At 38.1% G+C, this 10,059-nt stretch overlaps 1 long non-coding RNA gene across 1 annotated transcript; it reads left to right on the top strand.

Moving 5' to 3' along the window:
- The first annotated feature begins 2,177 nt into the window (after positions 1 to 2,177).
- Positions 2,178 to 3,345, top strand: LOC149834777 (uncharacterized). The gene is made up of 2 exons (XR_016432566.1): positions 2,178 to 2,330; positions 3,151 to 3,345. It is a non-coding gene; the product is annotated as an uncharacterized LOC149834777 (long non-coding RNA).
- Positions 3,346 to 10,059: the final 6,714 nt, after the last annotated feature.

Below are 10,059 nucleotides of genomic sequence, written 5' to 3'. Positions count from 1 at the left end.
CCAACTGCAACAAGACTCGACAAAGCTTCAGGCATTGTGGAGGTGAATCATAAATCCAGGTTTGGAACATATGAACCATTCATATTAGCCTCGCAAGCTCAACAAGTTTATTATACTTCATATCCGAGTATAAAAAAGTCAGATAGAAATGAATGGTGGGCAGTTTGCAAGGTGAAATCCAAACTATACCCCGAGTATGATCAGTTACAAGAAGATGAGTTAGCTGAAGACAGTGATTACTATCAATCAGATGATGTCTGTGACTTCGCTTATGGTCACGATGTTGCGCATGATATGCATGTCATATCTCCATTGGCTGATGAAACATTCATAGAGGAATGTGATCCAAATGATGTACCAAGTGGATGGGCAAACAAAGAAGAAGAAGAAGAAGAAGAAGAAGAAGAAGAAGAAGAAGAAGAAAGTCAAACTAGTGACGAGGAAGAATTCTCAAGCTAGTGAAAAAAATCTTATACTACAAACCTCTATTTAAATGCATTGTAATACTTGATGTGAGTTGTATTGCAATACTTGGTGTGAATGATTAAAAATTTTATTTCAATGTATTGTAATACTTGATACGAATGATTCGAATGCATTGTAATTTATCTGAATGTATTATAATTTATGCAATTAACGAATGATTTGAATTAGTGCAATACTTGATGTCAATGATTTGAATTATTTGAATGCATTGCAATGCTTGATGTGAATGACTTGAATGCATTGTAATACTTGATGTGAATTATTTGAATGTATTGTATGACATATGTTATTTGTTAGAATATGGTTCGTGGAGGTTATAGTGGTCGCTCATCCAGTAGTAGCCAGGCTCAACCTTCATCTTCACGGGCTCCTGTGATAGGTATATCATATAACTAATTAGATGCTTGATTAGTTCAAATGCACATTCTGAGAACTTGGTGTGTATTTTTTTACAGATGATGTTGCGCCTGTATACGACCCACCTACACCAGTTGATCGCACAAGTCAACAGCCAACACAGGAAACATAGTCTTCACAGGCTGGCACAAGAAGACTCATTCGAATAGTGTATATCGATAATCGACCGTAAGTATTTTGTTTTCAATTATTGCATATCTTTTAAATATTTTATATTGATATTTACTGTGTAACAATTCATGTGCAGCACGAGGTTTGAGCCACAAGAAGTAGTACGGGAGATTAGGAATTCACTTCTTCAACATCTACCAGGACCAGTTGCTCAATGGAAAGAGTACCCAAAGGAGGTATTAGACAGATTGTGGTCCTCATTCATGGTATACAGTTGTTCCTCATAGTTAATGTGTTTCATATTTAATTTATTTAAGCAATGTCTACTAACTTTCTGAAAATATTTGTAGGCTTCGAATCGCTTTGCAACTACGGTGGAAGAAAATGATGCAAGGAAGGTGTGGCAGAAGGTGGCTGCCAATCGATTTGCAGACATGCTGCACACTATGAAGACTGCAGCAAAAAAAGCATCTGGCGTAGTAGATGATCCATTACTGTGGAAGGGCCATGGTCCTATTACTATCAGGAGAGATTACTGGGATGAAATGTGCGATATGTGGGCGAGAGATGCATTTAAAAATCGCTCTGCGAAGGCTTCACAAAATCGATCGAAGATGCCCGAAGCCCATCTACACACAGGTGGATCTAAGACATTTGGGAGCCACCTAAAGAAAATGGTAACTCATCAATATATAATATTAATTTTATAAGTATAGTTGCAAATTTGTGTACTAAATCTTTTGTCATTTAACTTCGCAGGAAGCAGAAAAAGGAGGCAGTGTACCATATAAGGATGTGTTTGTAGAAACACATAAACGGAAGACCACGGGAGTCTTCGTATTAGAGAAGGCGAGAACGACAACGGTATGTATTAATTCTATTAATAATCATTGCAATATATATACAAGTCATCATAATGTTATCATTAATTATTAATGAATACTTTAAACATTATTTTGTAGGAGGCATATGAGCAACAAATGGTAGAGCGATATGGTGAAGACGCTACTCAGCATCCATCATTTGATCCTACAGCATGGGTGACTGCAGCAGGTGAACCCAAAAAAGGTCGCGTGTTCGGGTTTGGGAGTAATATGAACACTTCACCAGTTATTGGTTCTTCCAGTTACGGCTCACCAACTTCTTGCGCCGACATAAGCTCCAAGCAGCCGACTATTCTTTCCGGTGATGATGTACGCGAGATCATTAATGAATCACTGAATAACTACTTCCAATACACCGTCGCCCCCTTTCTCCGAAATGAGATCAAGGCCGCTGTTCAGGATAGGGGATCTTCGATTCCAGGTCCCTCTCAGGTATAATCACATATATAGTTTTTTTGACTATCTTAAAGCACATCTGAGCATGGTAGAATCACATATAGAGTTTTTCTAGATGCCTTAGAACACATATGAACATGCTATAATCACATATTCAATTTTTTTACTGCCTTAGCACACATATGAGCATGATAGAATCACATATATATATTTAACTTTTTGTCTGTCTTAGAGCACATATGAGCATGATAGAATCACATATAAAGTTTTTTTGATTGCATTAGAACACATAAGCATGCTATAATCACATATTCAGTTTTTTTACTGCCTAAGAACACATATGAGCATATTATAATCACATATTCTGTTTTTTGACTGCCTTAGCACACATATGAACATGCTATAATAACATATAGAGTTTTTTAACTGCCTTAGAACACATATGAACATGTTATATATCATTTATGATAGAATCACATATAAAATTTTTGGCTTTGCCTGCCTTAGAGCACATATGAGCATGCTATATTCACATATTCAATTTTTTTACTGCCTTAGCACACATACGAGCATGATCGAATCACATATATAGTTTTTTGCTTGCCTTAAAGCACATCTGAGCATGGTAGAATCACATATAGAGTTTTTTTATATGCCTTAGAACACATATGAACATGCTATAATCACATATTCAATTTTTTGACTGCCTTAGCACACATATGAGCATGATAGAATCACATATAGAGTTTTTTTATTGCCTTAGATCACACATGAGCACATGATAGAATCACATATAGTGTGTAATTTATTTCATTATATTTTGTTTATCAATACTGACTGTTCTTTTCTTGTGTAGGCTGCTAGCGATAATCAGGGTAGTGGAGCTGAAGGGACAGATAAAGACAATGAACAAGAAGACGCACAAAATCTTGGCGATGATTAGAGGACTGTGTTGAAGAAGTTCTATTTTTTTTATTTTTCCTAATTGTAATTGTTGAATTGTAAATAATTAAACTTCTTAGTTTTAAGGTGGAACGATTAATTATTATAGATACTTGTTATATGAATTTTTTTGTGTGGTTTGTTTTTTATTTACAGGAAATATAAATTGTACAGGAAATATAAATTGTACAGTTCTCCGTAATTAATTTTTAAATAATTTTTTTTTGATTTTTTTTCGTTTTTGCGACGGATTAGCGACGGATGATTCCGTCGCTATTCATATTAATCTAGCGACGGCTTAGCGACGGAATTAAATCCGTCGCCACGCCGTGGTCGCCGTTTAGTACCGGCGGATTGGCGATGGAATATAGCGCTCGTTATTCCGTCGCAATTAGCGACGGACTTGGCGACGGAATTATTCCGTCGCCAGTTAGCGTCGAAATATTCGCGACGTAAGCATACTGTCGCCGCGTTGTCGCTAATCCGTCGCTAACATGGTTAGCGACGGATTAGCGACGGATTAGCGACGAAAGGTGGTCGTCGCTAATCTACTGCTCTGTTGTAGTGATGATGGCATCACCCTTGTCAAGAATAATCAAGATTCAAAGAAGAAGGAAAATTTCATCTTCTCTGCCAATGTCGGCCGCAGTGGCCACAAAAACAGCAAGAGCAATCATGCAGGTCAGAAAGAAAAGTCTTCAAAGAAGAATGAAAAATTGAGTCAGCAGAAAGAAAAGATAAAACAGGATGGTTGGGGTGACGATCGTCAGTTTACTCCTCTTGAGCAACCTCTCGATGAAATCCTTGAATATATGTTGACCAAAGAAATGGTAAAGCTTCCAAGAGCCACAGATCCTCCCATGATCATGGGAAGGTTCATGGACCAATTCTGCAAATTCCATCGGGCAGTAGGACACGATACTGACCACTGTTTTGTCTTCAAGAACATTATTCAAGATTGCATTGATAAGAATATCCTCGTTGAAGATAAAAAGAAGGACTAGCCATCTTTCCTCAATTACTCAAAAAGCCGACGATGCTAGCATTTTCCCATTTCTCATTTTGCCTTCAAAGGATGATGTAATCCTGTCTATCTTTCCTTGATTTGTCATTTTCCTTCAATGCATCAATAAAATTATCAATTTCTCCTTCTCTGCACCATGTCCTTCTGCGAGAAGTGATATTTTTTAGAGTCTCTCCTGAATCAATCAAAAGTCAGAAAGTATTCTTCAAATATCAATTACTTATCCTTTCATCCAACTTCTCACTCCCCAGTTATACTGGGGCATTATTTTGAAAATTGTCTTCAAAACATCCTGTATGCAGGCAGGGTCAAATAAATCTCTCATTTTGCATGCATTTGCATTCATTTACATACATTTGCATTCATTTGCATTTGCATTTGCATGCATTCATTCGCATTCATTTGCATCCATATGTACCATTTTCATTTTTTCCCTTCAGGTTAAGGGATAAACCAGAACTTCCGCTTCAGGTTAAGGGATAAACCTGAGTTTCCCCTTCAGGTTAAGGGATAAACCTCAACTACCCATTCAGGATAAGGTATAAATCCTGAGACCCCGACAGTTGTCTAAGTCATCGTGAGGATGAAGACTGAAAATCTCTCATCAGAATCAGTTGGGTAAATTTTCGAAAAATCCAGTGTTCGTGCTGGTAAGATTTTCAAAATCCAGTGTTCGTGCTGGTAAAATTTTCTAAATCTAGTGTTCGTGCTGGTAAATTTTCAAAATTTAGTGTTCGTGCTGGTAAAATTTCCTAAATCCAGTGTTCGTGCTGGTAAATTCTTCTAAATTCAGTGTTTGTGCTGGTAAATTTTTAAAAAATCCAGTGTTCGTGCTGGTAAGATTTTCAAAATCCAGTGTTCGTGCTGGTAAAATTTTCTAAATCCAGTGTTCGTGCTGGTAAATTCTTCTAAATCCAGTGTTTGTGCTGGTAAAATTTTCTAAATCCAGTGTTCGTGCTGGTACATTTTCAAAATTCAGTGTTTGTGCTGGTAAAATTTCCTAAATCCAGTGTTCGTGCTGGTAAATTCTTCTAAATCCAGTGTTTGTGCTGGTAAATTTTCAAAAAATCCAGTGTTCGTGCTGGTAAGATTTTCAAAATCCAGTGTTCGTGCTGGTAAAATTTTCTAAATCCAGTGTTCGTGCTGGTAAATTCTTCTAAATCCAGTGTTTGTGCTGGTAAATTTTCAAAATTCAGTGTTCGTGCTGGTAAATTTTTTTTTTAAATCCAGTGTTCGTGTTGGTAAATTCTTCAAAATCCAGTGTTCGTGCTGATAATTCTTCCAAAAAACAGTATTCGTACTGATCTATTTTCAAAATCCAGTACTTATACTGGTTCATTTCCAAAATCCGGTATTCACACTGGTACATCTTTCAAAATCCAATTTTTATTGGTCAAACTTTCTAAATCTGGTTTTACTCGTTAATGTTTTCAAACCTAATCCATGTTGATCTAGTCTTCTTGCGGGATTCGAGTTCCGACTCGAATTTTCTTTCCTCTGGGATTCGAGTTTCAACTCGAATTTCTTTCCCTTCTGAATTGGTCTAGAAGATTAGAGTTCTGACTCGAATCTTCTTTCAAATCCAATTCAAATGTCCTAGAATTGGTCTAGAAGATTAGAGTTCTGACTCAAATCTTCTTCCAAATCCAATTTCAAATATCAAATATCAAATATCAAATTTCAAAGTTTCAAATTCTAATTTCGGCCCTCGGGCCACCCAATTTCCAAATTTCCAATTTTGACCTTCAGGTCAATCAATTTCCAAATTTCTAATTTTGACCTTCGGGTCAATCAATTTCTCAATTTCCTATTTCAAAGTTTCAAATTTCAAATTTCCAATTTCGACTTTCGGGTCAATCAACTTCAATTTCGACTTTCGGGTCAATCAATTTCAAAATTTCCAATTTCCAAATCCAAAATTTCCAATTTCCAATTTTGACATCCGGGTCACCCAATTCTCTATTTCAACCTTCGGGTCACTCAATTTCTAATTTTGACCTTCGGGTCATTCAAATCCTCAATTTCGACCTTCGGGTTATTCAATCCTTCAATCTCAACCTTTGATTTCCCATTTCGACCCCTTGTGTCATTCGACTCCCAATTTCGACCTTCGGGTCATGTAATTCTCAAATCTTGACCTTCGAGTCATCCAATTTGATCAATCAGGCCTCTGGGCCGTCCACTCTATCAGATTCTCAATTCAAGCCTTCGGGTTACGATCTTACCAACATCAATCATTCTCCTGCCTTCGATTTACAACTTTGTCAATATTTATCACTTTCCAAGCCTTCGGGTTACAATTTCATTAATGTCTATCATTTTCAAGCCTTCGGGTCACAACTCTATCAATGTCAACTATTTTACCAAAAATAGCAAAATCCTGCTTTCGAGCTGGTCGGTCAACAAATCCTGCTTTCGAGCTGGTCGGTCAACAAATCCTGCTTTCGAGCTGGTCGGTCAACAAATCCTGCTTTCTAGCTGGTCGGTCAACAAATCCTGCTTTCGAGCTGGTCGGTCAACAAATCCTGCTTTCTAGCTGGTCGGTCAACAAATCCTGCTTTCGAGCTGGTCGGTCAACAAATCCTGCTTTCGAGCTGGTAGTTCAACAAATCCTGCTTTCGAGCTGGTCGGTCAACAAATCCTGCTTTCGAGCTGGTAGTTCACCAAATCCTGCTTTCGAGCTGGTAAATCAAAACAAAACCTAACTTTCAAGTTGATCTCTTACTAAAGTATTTTCAGGATTCAGTTTAGTCATGGATGTGTTGCGTTGTGCTTCAAATACTCGCTTCCACAAAGGATTTCAAGAAAATTTTGCCAATTTGCCATTAAATATTTGTTGATTACAAAATTTTTATTGCACAAAAACATTACCTCAGAATACCTTCAATATTATTTTCGAAAGGTCAAAGCTTTTGTGAAAAAGGATTCAAAATTCAAATTCTTTCTATTGGCCAACCAAAAGGATGAAGAATAAATCCTCGATATGGCCAGCAAAAGGAAATTTAATGTTGTTGCAAAGCCATAAGTGATCGGTATTGATTGCAGTCAATGACACATTTTTAAAGATCATTCTTGGAAAATAAAGCAGTCAAAATATCCTGGGTGATACAGAAAAATCCATTAAATCCCTATATCTCCTCAATCACCTAAGCTGCAATTAAATATCTGCAAAAGGGATCTCTCAATTGTCGTCAAGATGAAGGCGAATTAGGCGAGTAGACCCCCGGGGCCAAAGAAGATTTGAATCATCTCCAAGATGACGGAGTTTGTGACGGATCCTTCCAGGGAAAGTTCAGAGCACCGTCAAGATGAAGGCGACTGCGATGAGCCTCCCGACAAACCCTAAAGGATATTTAATTTCTGCTATCATCAAGAGATTTCCAACCAAAGAGCCAATAACCGTCAATATAGTCCCTGAGAGAAAAGAAGGATCGGAGCATCTCTGAGATGAAGGAGTTTGTGACGTACCCTTCCCCCCCAAAAAAAAGAGAGAGAGAAAAGTCAGAACATCTCCAAAATGAAGGATGATGTAATCCTCAAAAAGCCCAAGAGAGCTCTAATTCTGCCAATAAAGAAAAAAAGTGGGCAGAAAGATCATCATGAGAAAAGAATCCCAGGATATCAGACTGCCAAATTTGCCAAAAAATCTTCTTTAATTTTGTGAAATTCTATTATCAATATTCTTTCACCAATTGCTCTCACAATATCAAGAATACTCTCTTTTCTGCTCATATCAAGGAAATTGATAGCTTCCTTGAAAGAAAGCCAATTGCAAGCAATTTGAATTCGAATCTTGATTCTATGGAGTTAAGCCCAATCAGAGGTAATACTTCAGGTAGAAAAGAGGAAAGATTTTCATACCAATATACATCAATTACAAGCATTTTGAATCAACAAACAATTTTTAACATTTTGGCAATATTTTCTTACTATCTTGACATGAAGTGAAGAGCTTGATGTCCATCTTAACACATCCTGATATCACCTTTTACCTCCTTGAGAGAGTAACATTTATCATCTTTCGCGTTGTTGAAAGATTAGCCTTTTCTGTGAAAGGATCGCCTTTGTTATCTTTCGCGTTGTCGAAAGAATTCATCTTTTGCGTTGTCAAAAGAATCGCCTTACTCCTTTGGATCGCCTTATCGTCTTTCGCGTTGTTAAAAGAATCGCCTTGTTCCTTTGGATCGCCTTTTCCATCTTTCGCGTTGTCGAAAGAAATCATCTTTTGCGTTGTCAAAAGAATCGCCTTACTCCTTTGGATCGCCTTATCGTCTTTCGCGTTGTTGAAAAAATCGCCTTGTTCCTTTGGATCGCCTTGTCATCTTTTGCATTGTCGAAAGAATTCATCTTTTGCGTTGTCAACAGAATCGCCTTGCTCCTTTGGATCGCCTTATCGTCTTTCGCGTTGTTGAAAGAATCGCCTTGCTCCTTTGGATCGCCTTTTCCCATCTTTCGCGTTGTCGAAAGAATTCATCTTTTGCGTTGTCAAAAGAATCGCCTTACTCCTTTGGATCGCCTTATCATCTTTCGCGTTGTTGAAAGAATCGCCTTGCTCCTTTGGATCGCCTTTTTCCATCTTTCGCGTTGTCGAAAGAATTCATCTTTTGCGTTGTCAAAAGAATCGCCTTACTCCTTTGGATCGCCTTGTCATCTTTCGCGTTGTTGAAAGAATCGCCTTGTTCCTTTGGATCGCCTTTTCCCATCTTTCGCGTTGTCAAAAGAATTCATCTTTTGCGTTGTCAAAAGAATCGCCTTACTCCTTTGGATCGCCTTATCATCTTTCGCGTTGTTGAAAGAATCGCCTTGCTCCTTTGGATCGCCTTTTTCCATCTTTCGCGTTGTCGAAAGAATTCATCTTTTGCGTTGTCAAAAGAATCGCCTTACTCCTTTGGATCGCCTTATCATCTTTCGCGTTGTTGAAAGAATCGCCTTGTTCCTTTGGATCGCCTTTTTCCATCTTTCGCGTTGTCGAAAGAATTCATCTTTTGCGTTGTCAAAAGAATCGCCTTACTCCTTTGGATCGCCTTGTCATCTTTCGCGTTGTTGAAAGAATCGCCTTGTTTCTTTGGATCGCCTTTTCCCATCTTTCGCGTTGTCGAAAGAATTCATCTTTTGCGTTGTCAAAAGAATCGCCTTACTCCTTTGGATCGCCTTATCATCTTTCGCGTTGTTGAAAGAATCGCCTTGCTCCATTGGATCGCCTTTTTCCATCTTTCGCGTTGTCGAAAGAATTCATCTTTTGCGTTGTCAAAAGAATCGCCTTACTCCTTTGGATTGCCTTGTCATCTTTCGCGTTGTTGAAAGAATCGCCTTACTCCTCTGGATCGCCTTGTCATCTTTCGCGTTGTCGAAAGAATTTATCTTTTGCGTTGTCAAAAGGATCGCCTTGCTCCTCTGGATCGCCTTGTCATCTTTCGCGTTGTTGAAAGAATTGCCTTGTTATCTTTCGCGTTGTCGAAAGAATTCATCTTTCGTGTTGTTGAAAGAGTCACCTTATTCCTCTTCAAGAAAATTGTCTTATTCACCATCCAACTTACCATTTTCATTTCACTTCCCAATCAGGATAAGGGTACAAACCTGAGCCTCCTTTGATGAGGTATTTCATTTTCTGCCCAATCAGGATAAGGGTACAAACCTGAGCCTCCTTTGATGAGGTATTTCATTTTCTTCCCAATCAGGTTAAGGGTATAAACCTGAGCCTCCTTTGATGAGGTATTTCATTTTCCGCCCAATCAGGATAAGGGTACAAACCTGAGCCTCCTTTGATGAGGTATTTCATTTTTCTGCCCAATCAGGATA

Source organism: Nuphar pumila, chromosome 6 (assembly GCF_984573655.1).
Source record: "Nuphar pumila chromosome 6, dmNupPumi1.hap1.1, whole genome shotgun sequence".
NCBI classification, from domain to species: domain Eukaryota; kingdom Viridiplantae; phylum Streptophyta; class Magnoliopsida; order Nymphaeales; family Nymphaeaceae; genus Nuphar; species Nuphar pumila.
Note: the sequence above shows the minus strand (reverse complement) of the source record. Positions and strands in the feature narration are given on the sequence as shown.